This window comes from Nelumbo nucifera, chromosome 1, assembly GCF_055504915.1.
Source record: "Nelumbo nucifera cultivar China Antique chromosome 1, China Antique-T2T, whole genome shotgun sequence".
NCBI classification, from domain to species: Eukaryota; Viridiplantae; Streptophyta; class Magnoliopsida; order Proteales; family Nelumbonaceae; genus Nelumbo; species Nelumbo nucifera.
Window position 1 is genome coordinate 210057635 of NC_142649.1, and position 17857 is coordinate 210075491.

Here is a 17857-nt window from a genome sequence, read left to right on the forward strand (position 1 = left end):
CAACTGGTTTAGTCTCGGTAGAAGACAATGAGCAGTGTCTTCTTTTGAAGGACAGTTTTGACATTTTCAACAAATAATTGATGATTAACGACAATGACCAATTTGACACTTTTTAAAAGTTTAAGTACTACAGTGATACATTTAAAAGTTTGGGAACTAACTTGATACTACCCCCAAAATTTAGGGTACTAAAATGGAATTTACCCAAACATAAATAGTCAAAACATGAAAGTTTTGGCTGAAATCCATCCAGGATGCCATAGGATGACAGTTTTTTCGGTCCTCGATGTACCCAAATTCCCCAACCCCGTCGTGAGGAGTGAATTTCCCAATCCAACCATAATTATATATTAAATATATATATATATATAATATTATTTATATTAAATATATTTAAAATAACTTTATATTTCAAATTTTTATTTGAAGTAAAATTGTTTTTAAAAATTTTGAAAATTTAATTTCCAATTTTAAACCCTATCTCCATCAGAAATCAGGGATGGAGGGTATTTTTATCCCAATGAAGATTGGGGTCAGTAACCAGAATTTATTTTAAAGTTATCGGTGGAATCATGCAATAAAATTTCACCAACATTTAGCATATCATGAATATATGAATCTCAGGAAAAAACATCCTCTGTCATGTCCATTTAAATAGTAGATTCCACATGTTCTATTTACTAGTAGTATGGTTCCTACAACAAACACGTAGCTAGTATTATATTCCATTTTATCTAGAAGCTGCACTTCAGCTGTTGATCCTAACCTTCTTCCAAAGAAAAACAGTACATGGACATAGGCACTAGTGAAGTTGCGTGAGACTGAAACGATTTTCATGTGGATTTAAAATGGATATTAACTGATTGTGAATAATTTTTGCAAACGCTATCTTTTCAGTTAATTTTCTGGTTCTCTTGAGATTGGACTCATTTATCAAATTCAGACAATTAAAACGACAGGAGTTAATGGACCGGTTTTGGATTGGATCCCCTCTAAATTTAAATTATTTGGATGGATTGTACAGACCAATAAGACATATTAAATTGGATCAGTCCAAAGGTTTATTGGTTCAAAATATTTATTGGATTGGATAAGATTGAATCAATATTTGACCCATTGATAGAAGATAAGAATACAGGTATTAATGGACCAGGTTTAGACTGGAATAAATCTAAATTAAAATCAATTTGAGTAGATTGGACAGTCCAAACATTAAATTGGACCAGTCCTAAATAATCCAAAATATTCATTGGATTGGATTGGACCTACTCCATTTGTAATGGACTCATACCGGACTGGACTGGATTGGATCAATTCTGATACAATTGACACCCCTATCCACAATTATAATAAAACAGGTTGGTTTTGTTTGCTTGTTCCTTTGTTTTTGGAAACGCCACAGAAATATATATATGTTGAACTTTGTTTTTGTTTTCAAATAGAAAAACAAGTTGGTTTTATTTATAAAACAATACAATAACAAAATATTGGTTTTTAAAATAAAAAAAAAACAACTTTTTAGTATAGAAATTATATGATTTATAAAGCATGATTTTGAATAATCAGATGAAAATATGTTTTTGAAATAAGATTCAAAAACTTGTTTTTTGTTTTGGTTTTGAAAACCAAAAACGTAAACATATACACAACCGAAAACATGTTTTTGTATTTTTCCTTTTAGAAGGAATCAGTGTTTCAAACAAAATGGTTTTGACTTATTTTTGAAACCCACAAAAAAAATAACAATTCACGTTATAGGACGCCCCCTAAATCAATGAGTATACCTTGTGTTCTGAAAACCCAGATTGGACCAGTTGGATGAGCCAAAACTGGGAAATGGATGATTGGGCCTATCTGATACAACCAAATCAACTGAATTGATTATATTGGTTTTAATTCTTTGTTAAGACGTGATTATAACGGGTCGGATTCGATTTTTTATTGTTCCAAACAGATTAAGACCTGAACTGATTATGTAGGGTTTGTTTTACAACATGAATGTTTCTGTTTTTATTTGTTTTTTTGAATCGTTACATCAGCAAGAAAACAAAATCATGTTTTTGAATTCTGTTTTTTATTTTCAAAAGGAAAAATAAGTTGATTTTGTTTAAAAAAGACAATACATGTTTTTTGAACCAACAAAATATTGCTTTTTAAAATAAAACAAATTTGCTAATGTAGAAATTGTATGATTAATGGAATATATTATTGAATAATCAGATGAAAACATATTTTTGAAACCAGATTTAAGAAATGATTTTGATTTCACTTTTGAAAACAAAAAACACATGCATAACCAAGAACACGTTTCTTATGTTTTTATTTTAAGAAATAATGTATTTTCAAACAAGATGGTTTTGATTTACTTTTGTAACCTGAATCAAGAAAAACAATTGACGTCCTAAAACGCCCCAATAATTAGAAGTTCTTTTGGTTTTCTGTACTTTCTGTTAAATTTTTATGTTTAACAGGGAAACTTTTACCGATAGTGGATAAGATAACTTTGATTAAAAGCACTTATTTTATCAATATTTACTATCATCATTTTTTTTTCTGTTGAGGATAGGTTAGTGTTACATCCAAGTTGTTATGTCAAATATAACTGGGTTAGCTAATTGAGTCAGGTCCGATTATCTTGATTAAAAATTGGTTCGATTATGGATTTATTTTATAAAACCAATTAATTAATAATTGGTCTGGGCCTAATCCATTACCCATCTTATTCCGAACCAGTCGCTACCCATTTACCGCACTAGGTTTTGGATGGGGCAAACCACCTATCTAATTCAATACGGAATTGCCGAATTAGACTTTCTGGTTAATTTGAACTCCAATAACCAACCTTCCAGTTTTTTTGTCTGGATAGATATGATCGTACAAATAAGGATTCAGTTGGAATCCCAATTTTGGAACAAAAGAAAAAGCAATTGTTTGGCATTGTCAAAACGCAGCCTTAGCTTTTATAGGCAAGACTCAAAAACCATTACATTCTAAAAATTGGTGAAGCAAGAAAAGTAGTTGGGAGCCCCCCAATTCTAAAATTTGAAAATGTTCCTCTGGAAAAGATGATGATAGGGGGACTCCAAATTTGCTCTTCCTCAAAGAAGAAGAAGAAGAAGAAGAAAGCAGATTATCATATGAAAAATACATATATAAATTTGGCACAAGCTCATATTAAAGAAATTATATATGTTGGACATTTTGGTAAACAGAGAAACTACAAGTTTTTTTTAAAAAAAAAAAAAAAATCGATCATAGACTAAGCAAAGGGTGGTTTTTGTGTTGCCACGTCAGTCAAAAGAAAGGGGAGGTTATAGTTCTTTCTGACAGGTAAGATACATAAGAGAAGAGGTTGTAGAATTTGTACAAACTTTCATTCTGTCCATAAAAAAAAAAAAAAAAAAAAACACAACAGTATGCATGCGGCATATTCCATCTTAATTAATTATCATCCAAATGTTGTAAATCCTTTTGGAAGACAGAAAGACAGAAGATAGGTGCTAATTGTTCTCCAATGACAAATGACTAATTTGGGTTTCATCAGTTTTTCAAAATATCGGGGGATGATATCTTTAAACTCCGGCGAGATGAGAAAATGAGAAATAATTAATAAACTGGTGAGAGACGGTTGAGAAGACGAAAGTTGGACACTAGAACGACGGTAGAGTGAATGCGGACAGCACAGCAGCGTTGATGACGGCATTAATTAAAGGTAAAGCAGCTTGGTAGGCATCGTTTGGCTCCCCAGTCCCCACCCCACCCGTGACTGACTGACTGTGCCGTCCATCCCGCCGGCTGGGGTCTGATCGGTTTAATTAACGGCTTCGCCACGCCACCTAGCTAGACGATTACAACTCCATCAACAACCAAACAGCTGGTGAGCTTACTGATACGATGGTATGCCAGGTGTTAATTGAATACGTGAAATTGATAGTAACCTTATTGAATGCTGTATCCAAATGTCACCATATGAAGATAGATCGCTACTATTGTATCATTTATCATTTTACGACTAACACCATCTAATTATCCATTAATTAAGAGAACTGATCTTTCATATTGATCATTTTCAAAAATTTAAAATTAAAATAATTAAAACTAAAAATTAATTATTTATAAATAGAGGCAATGCTTTTTATTTTTTTACTCAAATGACCAAAAGGAATTATTGGAACATATATTAAGGTTCCAAATGTGATGGGAATGGTATGAACTATGAAGTATGAACATTGACTTGGAAAGTTTCATACCTTTGAAACATTTACTTAATAACAATAACTATTAAAACAGTTGGTAGTTTTTTTCCAATTCATATTGGTTTGGTTGATAATGTTGACCATTAATGTTTGACGAATTCTGTATAAAAGTGCAGCGATCCACCCTTCACTCTAGGGAGAAATTGGATCGATAGCACAAAGTACACGCTGTACTTCAAACTTCAAAGCGTGTTATATAAGATTATTTTTCGGTGGAATGTTATATAGCATATATACTATTGGAGTTGCCTGCTAGGCTGCTACCACCATGTAGTTAAATGAGGAAGAAGGTTCTTCTAATGGGTTTGGGTTAGGAAGCTTCCAACCTATTTCACAGTATTTCTTGTGTTCAATTCAGATAATCTCCCAAGTATGGCACCATCTGACATGTCCATACATCCACCCTTGCACTTCATATCAGCTTTATGTCAATGGAACTATCTGAATTTTCTTGGAAATTTCTTTTTTTCTTCCTTCTTTCTTTTTTCTTTTTTTTTGGTTTAAGGAAATTCGAGTACTGTTTTGTGGACAAGTGGTCACTTTTAGCCCCAAATCAAATCAAATTAATGGGGTCCTTTTTAAACCCAAATCAAATTAAAGCAGATATATAGTCGATTAGTAGAAGGTCATTTTGTCATTTATTTCCCAAAAAATAAATGGACTACACTCCGTATCCATAACCCGTACAGTCTAGGGTGGCAGCAAGATTTAATCCCAAGTCTCTGCTTCAACTAGTAAGGGAGAAAACTTGTACACCAACTAAACAACCATCAGTTGATATCTGTCATTTACTAAAACTTGCTAAATCACCAATTAACATCTCATAGTATGCATTATCAAAAAATAACACCTCATCCCATAAGATGTTTCCTAGCTAGTAGGGAGAAAACTTCTCTTTTTGAGAGAATGTTATTTCCACGGTTCATAACAGAGTCATTTCATCCATGTTTTTTAAGAATGATAGCATGAGATATGGATTTAATATCCACCCGCATAGAGCAATTTTTGACGTGTAGTGGTATTCCAAACAAACACTCTTTGCATTGGCCAACTTGTTCATTAACCCTGTAATTCACCTGATTGCATTTTAGTGACTATTATAGGATGACAACGTAATATGTATTTACAGCTCAATGGTGGATGGATCCATTGAATAGGAATAGGCAATTAGATGGAAAAAATTTGGACTACACTAAAAGGGATTAAAATCTTCTTTTTATATACTGACCACCTAGTATAAATTTTGAACATGCAAAACTTGTACTAGAGGTGCAAGAGAGAGAGAGATTCTTTATTTGGGTATCAAGGATTGACAAAGCAGGGTGCATATGAGGCCCACTCGCCATTCTGGGGTGCAATCGAGTTGAGCTGAGCCTTGGCTGACCAGAATACTGTTAAGTTCAAGTTTGGCTTGAAAGCTTGAAAATGACTATACTTTGATGCTTTATAAATATATTTTTTATAAAATATAGTATATAATATATAAATATATGTATATATATATATATGTTAATTGAGCTAGGGTTGCAAGTTTTCCAACTGTAATTTTTATTAGTTGAGCTCGAGTTCAAATAACTAATTGAACTTACTTCTAGTGAACTTGAGTCCAAACTATTCGATTAGAGCTCGATTCAATTGCATCCCTAGGTAAGCATTACCATGAAGAGCCTATAGTTCTGCAAGTTTGATCATATGCCTCTCTTTAGAGGCGTGCCTTGACGATCAAAGATGGATTTGATAATTAAGCATGATGAAGAATAAAAAAGAAATAAGGACATGATTGAAAAAAATAAAAAAGGAAAAAGTGTCATAAGTAAAAACCATAAGTTCGAGATTCTTAGAAATGGTGACATGAAACTCTTTTCTTATAAGGAAATAAATGATACAAAGGCCCCGCTAGCTTTTCAGTAAGTTACTTACCTGGGTAAATGCAGTTACCTGGGTAGGTTTTTCCTGCGAAACATTTACCCGGGTAAGTGCATTTACCCATATTCTTTTATTTCTCATATAAATAAGGCTATGACCATTTTAGCCATAAAAATCCATTATTAAAAAGGGCATTTTTGCCCCATTCAAGTGTTGACAACTTTCCCCCTAGATGGAAAAGTTATTTACCCACCTAAATAAATTTCCCTGGTCTCCACATAAATCTGAAAAAAGAACATGGGATTCTCGGTCAATGGGAACCAAAATCCCATTGACCAACTTTCCCCCCTTTTAAAATCTGAAAAAAGAACACACCCAAAGGGTAAACATAATTCAAGGCACATAGTGTATATAATGTATGATGTAGATAGTGCCTTCCTCTTTTCGTTTATAGATATGAAAGACATTTTTAACCCCAAATTTTACTCTAGGTGGAAGAGCAGTCATCTTAAATTTTAGAATTCAACAATACAGGGGAGGACTTAGCTTGCCTTTCCCCAAGCCCATAAATACAAATCCACACCATTAATTTCCTCCTAAACCCAACCTAGAATATTTCAATCGAATCTAAGGTATGCCCAACTTATCTTCCCTTAAGAGCCTACAACTATCATTTGCCTTGGCATCGTCCTTAACAATCCAATTAAGGTGAGAAGATTGTCGACAATCATTGATTAAAACAAAGCTTTGAATATATAACTCCAAATTTGTGTTGGCACTGATCTAGATTCTTTTAAGATTCCTTTTGTTTTTGTAATTTTCTTAGAATTGGAATATCCTTCTCAATGTTGGTATTTTATAGGGCCTTGAGATATTTTTCTCAATTAGAATATTCCTCTCATTGGTGTTTTATAGGGCCTTGAGATATTCTATAGGGCAGTGAATAAGTTGGATCAGATCCAGTTCGAATCTAAATTCAATCCAGTAAGAGTTGGATTTGGATATCTCCCCTGATCCCAACAAATCTGAACAGATAAAAAAGGCTGATCTGTTTAGTTAACGAATCGAATTTGGATATACCTCGATCCCATCTACCACAATCCAACCCGATCAATTGGTCATGAAATATTATATGTCTTTTCTATATACATTATATATTATTTATATAATTATATGTTATATTTATTAGTGTTGAGTATGTAGGGGTATTTATATAATTATATGTTATATTTATAATTATATGTCTTTTCTTATAATGACCATGAATATCTCTCTTCATCATTTCAAGACTACCTAGACCAACATGGCATTATCCAACAGACTTCATGTACCTACACTCCACAACAAAACGGGGTGGCTGAGAGAAAGAATCGTCACATCTTGGAAACATCTCGGTCCCTCATGCATCACATGAATGTTCCAAAATCCTTTTGGAGTGATGTAGTGCTTACTTCCTGCTTCTTGGTTAACTGGATGCCCACGTCTGTCCTTGATGATCATTCCCCATTCACTATATTGTTTCATACCTTGTCTCCATTTCCTCTCTCTCCTCGAGTTTTTGGATGTGTTTGTTTTGTTCATAATCTGGGGCCATGAATGGACAAGTTAGATGCACGGTCTATTAAGTCCATCTTCCTTGACTATTCCCGGACTCAGAAAGGGTATAAGTGTTATCACCCTAGCTCTCGACGTTCCTTTGTATGTGCTGATGTTACTTTCTTTGAGTCTACTCCATTCTTCTTGGGGTCCGATGATGTTTCTTCCTCCTCATCACCTCCTCCCCTTCCTCTTTTTAGTTGTGGACTCTATTCCCCTTGTTCTCGCAGTGACCAAGTCTTTGCCTCCAGTGCCACCACCTGTTAAACGACCACCGATCCATCACATGTATACACATTGCCCATGTGTACCAGCTCCTCCTCCAGCCTCATCATCATCAACAGATCTGGCAGCTGTTACCACACCAGCCCCGACCCCAGTATCTGATCTTGATCTTCCCATTGCCTTGCGGAAAGGTAAGCACAGTTGTACCCTTCATCCTATTTCTAATTATGTTTCACTGACTCACATTTCCACTTCCCATCGCCAGTTTATCTTTTTGTTATTCTCTGTTGTTATACTTAAGGATGTTCAGGAAGCCCTTGCCTCTCTAGGATGGTGTTGTATGATGGAAGAACTCTCAGCTCTGGCTTATAATCATACATGGGAACTCACCACTCTTCCTCCTAGTAAGCAGGTTGTTAGCTATAAGTGGGTTTATACGGTTAAGTACTTACCTGATGGTAGTGTAAAACGGTTGAAAGCTAGATTGGTTGCCAAAGTGTATTCCCAAACCTATGGTATTGATTACATAGATACTTTCTCCCCAGTTGCTAAGATTGGTTCAGTCCATGTTGTGATTTCTCTTGCTGCGATGTATGATTGGCCCCTTTATCAACTTGATATCAAGAATGCCTTCTTGCATGGTGATCTGTTTGAGGAGGTCTATATGGAGCAACCACCAGGGTTTGTTGCTTAGGGGGATGATGGTAAAGTGTGCCAACTACTAAAGGCCATTTATGGGCTTAAACAGTCTCCTTGAGCATGGTTTGGCAGATTTAGTGAGGTAGTAAAGAAGTTTGGTATGAAATAGTGCCAAGTTGACCATTCCATCTTCAGTCATGACTCTCAGGCAGGGAAGATCCTATTAGTGGTGTATGTAGATGATATTGTCATTACCGGGAATGATAAAATGGGCATTGACAGGCTGAAGATCTTTCTGCAGGAACATTTTTAGACAAAGGACCTTGGTAAATTGAAGTATTTCTTGGGGATAGAAGTAGAAAAATCCAAGCATGGTATTAACTTGTGTCATAGGAAATATGTTCTTGATTTGCTTGAAGAAACAGGTTTGTTAGGTGCTAAACCAGTTGAAACTCCTATGAAAGCAAACACCAAGCTGAGCAGTGATATGGGTGAAGTGTTTGAAAACCCTGGCAGATACCAGTGACTGGTAGGTAAACTGAACTACCTAACCATCACTCGGCCAGACATTTCATTCGCAGTTAGTGTGGTAAATCAGTTCATGCAGAAACCTCTGGTTCCACATTGGGATGCGGTTATAAGGATTGTGAGGTATTTAAAGGGGGCTCCTGGTCATGGTTTGATATACAGAAGTGGTGGAAAACATGAAATAGAAGGATATACTGATGCTGATTGGGCCGGTTTTGTATCTGATAGGAGATCTACCACAGGCTATTGCACTTTTCTTGGGGGTAATCTGGTGACATGGAAAAGCAAGAAGCAGACAGTTGTGGCAAGAAGCAGTGCATAGGCAGAATATAGAGTTATGAAACATACTACTTGTGAATTAGTGTGGCTAAGGAACTTTCTACAGGAGATGGGATACATTGTTGATACTTCAATGAAGCTCTACTGTGACAATCAGGCTGCAGTTCACATTTCCTCTAATCCGGTATTTCATGAGAGAAACAAACACATAGAGGTTGACTGTCACTTTGTTAGAGAGAATGTGGTGAGTGGAGTGATAGACACTACATATGTCAACACAGGGAACTAGTGGGCAGATTTGTTTACTAAAGGGTTGAGTCGGGGGAGAGTGGGCAGATTTGTTTACTAAAGGGTTAGTGTCGAGTATGTAGGGGTATTTCTGTCTTTGTGGTTGTATTTAGGTGCTGATGTGTAAGTTTATGTTAGATTTAATGTCCCTAACTTAAGTAGGGGCATATGTGACTTTTTTTAGATTATTTTAATAGTATAAAATACATCTGGCCGAATGGGAGAGTGTGCTTTTTCTCTCATTCAAAGCAGAATCTTTTCTCCTTGTTTCTCTTCTTCTCTTCTCCTTCTCTCTTCTCTCTCTCTTCCTTGACTGTTATTAGTCTAACAGGTAGGCCGAACACTAACAATTATATATTGCATATTATATATTATAATATATTATTATATTATATAAATAATGTTATTTATATTATATCAACATTTTTTATTACAATTCTATTCAAATCAAATATCCAATAAGATATTCAAATTCAAATCATACTTTGTAAATCCAATGGATTCTTATTAGATTCGGATCAATCGGATTTTTATCAAATAAGATCGAATATACCCTTTACCAAATCCGGTCCAATTGCAGCCCTAGTATTTTATAAGGCTTAGTTTGGAAGGAGTACAAATACAAATATGTACTGTACAAATGCATATAAAATAATACAAATTACAAGGATTTGCACTCCATCCAAACTGAGCCCAAATGACAAATAAAAAAAGTATGAAGTAAAAATATTCTTCTATGTAAAGTCGTAAACTTTCATTTGGCCTTTGGTATTTAATTTGCTCTTAAGGCTGTGTTTGGTTGCAGTGCAAATTTATTTGCACTAATACAAATGCATGGGAGTGCAAATGTAAAAAATGCAAATTCTATTTTAATTTTGTTTTGGATTTTACTTCATGTCTTAATTTAATTACTTCATTTGTACTTCAATCAAACAAAATAAGCTAAACTGTGAAACAAAAATAAGTCAGAATTTACATTCAAATCATTTGCATCAGTACAAATTTATTTGCATTGCAACCAAATGCAATCTAAGGCTCAGTTTAGAAAGAGTACAAATTTGTAATTTGTAGAGCATAAAGCCTTATATATATTTGCACCGTACATATTTATATTTGTATTTGTACGGGCTTATGGTACAGTTGGGAAAGAATTAATGCAAATAAGATTTTATACTCTACATATTTGTATTTATAAGGGCAATTATGATGAATAGTATGTTAACTTGTAGTTGAAGGACAAGAAAACACGAAATGTATAATCATGTAAGGGGGAGCTTCTGGGAAAAGAGTCGCTCTCCTCCTCCCACCATATTCAGAAGCTTTTTTCTCCGTAGAACTCCCCCTACACTCAACACGACAACACCCATTATGTGTTGCATTGGGGTGGGTCTGGAGGTGGTAGAGCCTTAGCCCAAACAATATGTGAAATTTGTCCATACACCATTTGGTACGTATAAGGATCTTAATTTGGAAAATATAATTTATTCTCAGTTATGTATGTTGTACGTACTTATTAAGTGAATTTGGAATATCAAGAAAAGAAATCCTAGCTAGCTAATTCATCTATAAAAGATGGTTGTGGTGGTGGAGAAGAGGAGAAGGAGAAGAAGAAGAACAAATCAAAAGATGGGTCGAGGGAAGATCGAGATTAAGAGAATAGAGAATTCGACGAACCGACAAGTCACCTATTCAAAGCGACGAGGAGGTATCATGAAGAAAGCTCGAGAGCTCACCATTCTTTGTGATGCCGATGTTTCTCTCATCATGTTCTCCAGTACTGGAAAGTTTTCTGAGTACATAAGCCATACCACAACGACGAAGAAGATATTTGATCGATATCAGCAGATATCAGGGATAAATCTATGGAAGTCGCATTATGAGACAATGCAGGAGCATTTAAACAAGCAAAAGGAGATTAATAATAATCTCCGAAGAGAGATTAGGCAGAGGATGGCGGGTGAACATCTGGACGATATGAGCTTCGAAGAATTGAGAAGCCTTGAGCAAAATTTGGAGAACTCGTTGAAGGTTATTCGTGAGCGAAAGTACCGTGTGATCTCAACCCAAACTGAGACTTACAAGAAAAAGATAAGGAACTTGCAAGCAGAACATGCAAATCTACTATGTCAAATTGAAGAGCGAGATGAGAATCCAAACTGTGGGCTAGTTGATCACAATGGCGCAGGCTATAAATCTGCTCTTGGTTTGGCAAATGTGGGCTCCCACTTATTTGCTTTCCATCTGCAATCTAACCATCCTAATAATCTTCTTCGGGATGGAGGATTATATGGCTCTCACAGTCTGCACCACCTTTCTTGATGAATAGCATCAGCAATTAATAAAGGTGATATCTAATGCGTGATGAATTATTATCATCTAAGATCGGGTTATGCATTCAGAGTTTGCTTATTAATTTATAGTGTTTGCTAAGGTTTTTCTTTCTAAGCCACTTAATTGTTTGGTGAGGTTTGAAGCAACAGTAACACAGCAGCTGCATTGAATATAGTCATGGATCTTATGCATTCTGCTGTGTATATGTATTTGCACTCTTTTGCTTTATATATACAGAATAATGTTGGTATATATCTAATTCAAACTTCTTTATTCCCTCTCTACAAGTGAAAATTAATTAGTTTCATAAACTACAACGCATATTAATTACTTAAAAACAAAGTTAATCAGCTAATTAGCAGTAGGGGAACAGGGAGACTTAATTAATTTAGGCTGCTTCTTGGTTACTCACCCACATAGACATAGTACCCAGTTACCCACCCACAAACTATTATTACAATTATACTACTGCGTAGTACGTACGATGATGATGATCATAATTAATAAATAGAAAGGCTCCACAATGTGATGTAGAATCGACGTGGAAACATGAGTATCATATTTCATCTGTTCACGTAGACGAAATAGGATGATATGGTGATTAGTGAACCAGTTGGACTATTTTAGTGATAATAATAATAATAATAATGATGATAGTAATTAATGCAGCATTACCAGATAGATGGGAAAATCGAAATATATCCAATATCGTGACAGATGCAAAGTAGTTAATTAAAAACCAATTTTCATATGTACTGAGAGTGGGTGAAATGGCAAGGAGCATTTATTTCCAACCACTGCCTGAGCCTGTGGTGGTGTTAACAAATGTGGTCGTTTTCTGAGGTGATTTTCTCGAGAAAAATAGGTCTCCAGTAATTAGTGAGTTTTCTTTTTCTATTTTCACATTATGAAAACCATGAATACTTGTTTTCCAATCTTATGATATAGTTTAATTAACTTCAAAGAATGAGTAGGAACGGCAATTTTTATTCTACCGATCTGTACATTGTTGGAAGGATATATAATTGATAATTGAAAATTTTAATGTTTGTTCATGATATTTTGTTTGTCTATCACTTGTGTATAACAAGAAATAATAAAAAATTAGATGTGATTTTAAATTCGATTCACCAATTCAACTCATTTCGCCCTTAAATACTAAAGAGATAGGGTTGGGAAGGGTTTTGCATTTTCATGTGTGGGGAAGGTTTAGATTATAAAAATCCAACCCACTACATGTTTTGGGAAGGATACGATTTGTGAAGTCTAGATAGGCAAATAGAGACTAGAATTTACTAAACCCTCCCCAAACCTAGGGCTATTCATGGGTCGGATTGGGTCGGTTTACTGAGTTTTTTCCAACCGACCCGACCTGGTCGGGTTACTTGAGATGGAAACCGAATTCGACCTGGTCGGGTTGAGTCGGGTTGGGTCGGTTTCGGTCGGTTTCGGCTCTAAGTTCATCCATGCCCCCCATGGCCACCTAGTTTTCTGGAAATATATTTAAAACTGAAATATGTATTTTAGAAATATATATATATATATATATATATAAACAAAAATATACATACAAATATATTGGAATATATATTTTCTGAAAATATATATCTGACATATTTCATAATATATATTTTTTAGATATAGATATTGGAATATATATTTTCAGATATTTCAGTTTTTAGTTAAGTAGGAATTAAGTCGGTTCGGGTCGGGTCGGTTTTGGTTTTCACACAAGAAAACTGAAACCGACCCGAACCATCGGTTTATGAATTTGTACAACCCGAAACCGCCCGGTGCTGATGAAAACCCGATCGACTCGGGTTGGGTCGGTCCAGGTTGGTCGGGTTGGGCCTTCTTATGAACAGCCCTACCCAAACCCATCCTATGTTCATACCATCTCCCATGCTTTTAGATGGTAACTTGTTATCTGTTTTTTATTTTATTTTGAAAACAAGGAATATTCTCTATCCAGTTTTCACAATGTGAAATCAAGTAGGAATGTGTTTATACATTTTGTGGTGCAAATTCGTTGTGAGTAAAGACCCATGATAAAAATCACAATAAATAAATTAAAGGGTAAAATACAAAAACCTCCCCTGAAGTTTTTGACAAACATAAAAACCTATCCTATAGTTTCATTTTAACAAATATTTCCCCTGATTTTTTGAGAAACTCAACAAAAACATCCCTTCCGTTACTGTTCCAAACGGAAAATGTTAGATTGATGCATCAGTTTTTTCAAAATACCCGTTCTACCCTTTTATAAATTATTTTACAAACAAAATTACTGAAATAACCCATTTTAACTCAACAAAAACCTCTTTTAACAATCATTTCGGTAATTTTACATACAAAATTACTGGAATATGTTTTTCTTGTTGAGTTAAAATGGGATAATTTCAGTAATTTTGTATGTAAAATAATTTATAAAAGGGTATAATGGGTATTTGGAAAACTGGTGCATCAATCTAATGTTTTCCGCCTGGGACAGCAGTGACGGAAGGGAGGTTTTTGTTGAGTTTCTCAAAAGTTTAGGGGAGGTATTTATTAAAATGAAACTATAGGGGAGGTTTTTATAATTGTTAAAAACTTAAGGGAAGGTTTTTGTATTTTACCCTAAATTAAATTATCAGATTGTAAACACTCCCCGAAGTTGACAACACTTTGGCACTGCCAAACACACAACTAATAAGGGTTGAGACCAATCCTGCTGTAGGATTGAATTGAATGCGAAGAAAAATTTTTTGGTATAAATTAATGAAAGCTATATGAAGTTTGTTAAGAGTAAGAAATGAGGCACAGGTAGCTTTCGAAAAAAATGAAGAAGAAGAAGAAATGGGGCACAGGTAGCTTTCGAAAGCTGTACAAGTCTACAACTTTCAGAAGTAACAAGGGGTTAGGGAAACCTAATTAATTAAAATGTTAGGTTGATAATGAACTGAGACAATGATGGAAGTAATTGTAGGATTTTTCAAAATTATAAAAGAGGTTTTTGTTAAAATGAAACTTCAGGGGAAGTTTTTATAATTGTCAAAAACCGAGATTTTTATATTTTACCCTTCTTTTTAATTCCAAAATTTATTCCTAACTTTAGATTTTATTAACAGTTATCAAAACCATTAATTAATACACATGATCAACTGGTCTTTTCCTGCTAGAATTTAGGGCCAATGGTTCACCATTATTTGAGGGGGTTTCAAGAAATGAACTCATGTCTGTGGGTTCACCATTATTTGAGGGGGTTTCCTTCTTGCTCTTAATCCTTCTTTTTTTTTTTTTTTCCAGTTTTGGTTCCTATTGATGGTTGAGCACCAATTGGAAATGTAAGTCAGGTACTGCATTTGAAGAATTGATAGTGTTGGGCCGAGATCGTCAGACTGAAACCTTTCAAATTTTAACAAATTCTCAACCCTATATACCCTGCCCAAGCTACACCAAACACCAAACATGGAGATAGGTGCTGGACCCCAGCCTAACCCCACCAGTTCGCACCAACTTGGATGACTGGTGGGACTCAAACCTGCTTAACTCTCTCATTGAGAAACCCTACCAAATGGGTGGGAGGATAACTTTATCGATGCATACAGTTCTTTGAATGTGGTTTATGCAAGTGTTTCCAAAGTATGATCTGCTTTTTCCTCAAACCCTTAATAGTACCCACAAAAGCCTATGCCAGAATGGCGAGGGCAGGAAGAAGCTAATGCAATTACTTTGCTGACATCGTCTCCCTTTCCTCTTTCTCTTTGTTTAAATGCTTCATTCTTTCTATTGAGAAAAAATTAAAATGAGGTGGTATGAAATTAGTTTTTCATGCTTTTGTGGTGAGATTGGACCCATTTGGTTTGTAAGACATTCGAATTCTAACTATTTGGTTGAGCAGAATTGGATTTCCATTTACATTCCCGGTGAAAATGGCATTCTCTCATTTGAGAGAACTGTCATTTTTGTGGTGAGATTGGACCCGTTTGGTTTGTAGGACATTCGAATTCTAACTATTTGGTTGAGCAGAATTGGATTTCCATTTACATTCCCGGTGAAATAACATTCTCTCATTTGAGAGAACTGTCATTCCCCTCTTCTTCCTTAGGAATAAAATCTCATTTCAACTTATTCCAATTCTCATTCCGTTTCCTATCTGAACCAAACAAACTATGGGAATAAACTATTCCTATTTTGATTATGAAAGGTTCTGATTCCAATTCCAAATCCGATTTCAGTTGTGACCACAAAGCAAATGGAAATTAAACCCTAGTTTCTTAGAATTGATGACTGAATGTTTAAATTTAATGTTAAGCTTACCGGAAAGTCGAAAACTAAAGATGTAAAAAATGTTTGTTCAATTAGCTACGAGGAAATAATAAAGTGGAATTAAAAATCTTTGTTTCTTTTCAATTTTTGCACAAACCCGCCGTCCTATCTGTAGACTTTTCAGGTCTCAATCTTGGACAAAGAATTTCCTGGGCCGAACTTGTTTGACAGGTTGTGGGCCTATTTTAGGTCAAACTATGAATGGCACTAAGGATCAGTTTGGAAAGAGTATAAATGTAAATATGTACAGCATAAATACATATAATATAATATAAAATATAAGGTTTTATACTCTATATATTTGCATTTATACTCCTTTCATACTCAGCCTAAGAGAAATCATATTCTTTTCTTGTGTTGATCTTTCAATAAAAACAAAAGGAAGAAAAAAAAATCTTGGATTGATCGATTGGACCCAACGTTCAAACTTAAAAGTATCATAGCGTATCACGATACATATAGGCTTTCGGGGTCATCAATTCTATGAATAGAAAACATGGGGTGATTTTCATTATTTTAAATGTTAATTGACATAACTCCTGTCAAAGTATTTGGTTTTAAAAGAAAGGAGTTTCGTTTTATATAAACTGTTGATACACGAATTTTGTGTGTCAAGAGTATTTCATACTTTGAACCTTAATTGGACCATCTGGATCGACCCGAATTTTATGATGGTTATCCTACGCAGCTCTGCCTTGGTAAGTTGGTTTGCCAACTTTTATCAAGGAACTTATACTTTGAACCTTGAATGGACCATCTGGTTCAACAGAATACTTTGAACCTTTATTAGACCATCTGATTCGACTCAAATTTTGCAATTATCCTATTGGATGGATCAGGCTCTGCCTTGGTAAGTTGGTTTACCAAGTCGGCCTGGGGTTGCAATTTAACTTGGTTGGACCAGTCTGAGCCTTACGTTGTTGGTTGGGGTTGGACCTAAAAATTTTCAAACTAGAGAAGCTTCAAGTAAGGCCTCGCGCGGTAAACTTTACCCAAACTGATGCTGACAATTGTACTATTGTATATTATTGATTTCAAGCCGAACCTGAGCTGGCCCATGCATGCAAATCGAATTCAACAGGACTTGTCTTGGGCTGAAAATTACATGCTCAGTTTTGGGCTTTGAAGTTGGGTTGATTAGTCTTGGATAGGCACTGATAAGCCCAACCCAACGTGTTCAATATTGTCTCACACAATAACAGCATTCCGTATAAGCATTTCCTTGAAGCACACGCTAGCTGGGTTCTTACAGCATTTCATGTTGTGCGTTTTTTAAAGTTGAGCTGCAACGTATATCATTGGTCAGATTCGAGTAAGGCTGCAGTTTGGGTCAGCCAGATACAAAGTGGTCCAACCCCAGAGGTTCATGGGACTAGGCCAAGGTCCTTAAATTGTTTCGCCCAAAAAATTTGTTGTCCGGTAGTCCCTTGTTTAGCCAATTACGAAAAAAAAAAGATCAAAGCCGGCGGTTTAAAGATTTAAGACCGCCGCTATAGTGAAAACTAAGCTGACGTTTCCCATGAAACCGCCGCTTACAACAA

General features: G+C 35.1%; 1 pseudogene; it reads left to right on the forward strand.

Annotated features, from left to right (window-relative positions):
• The first annotated feature begins 11166 nt into the window (after window positions 1–11166).
• Window positions 11167–12259, forward strand: LOC104585644 (agamous-like MADS-box protein TM6 pseudogene; annotated as a pseudogene).
• The last annotated feature ends 5598 nt before the right edge of the window (window positions 12260–17857 follow it).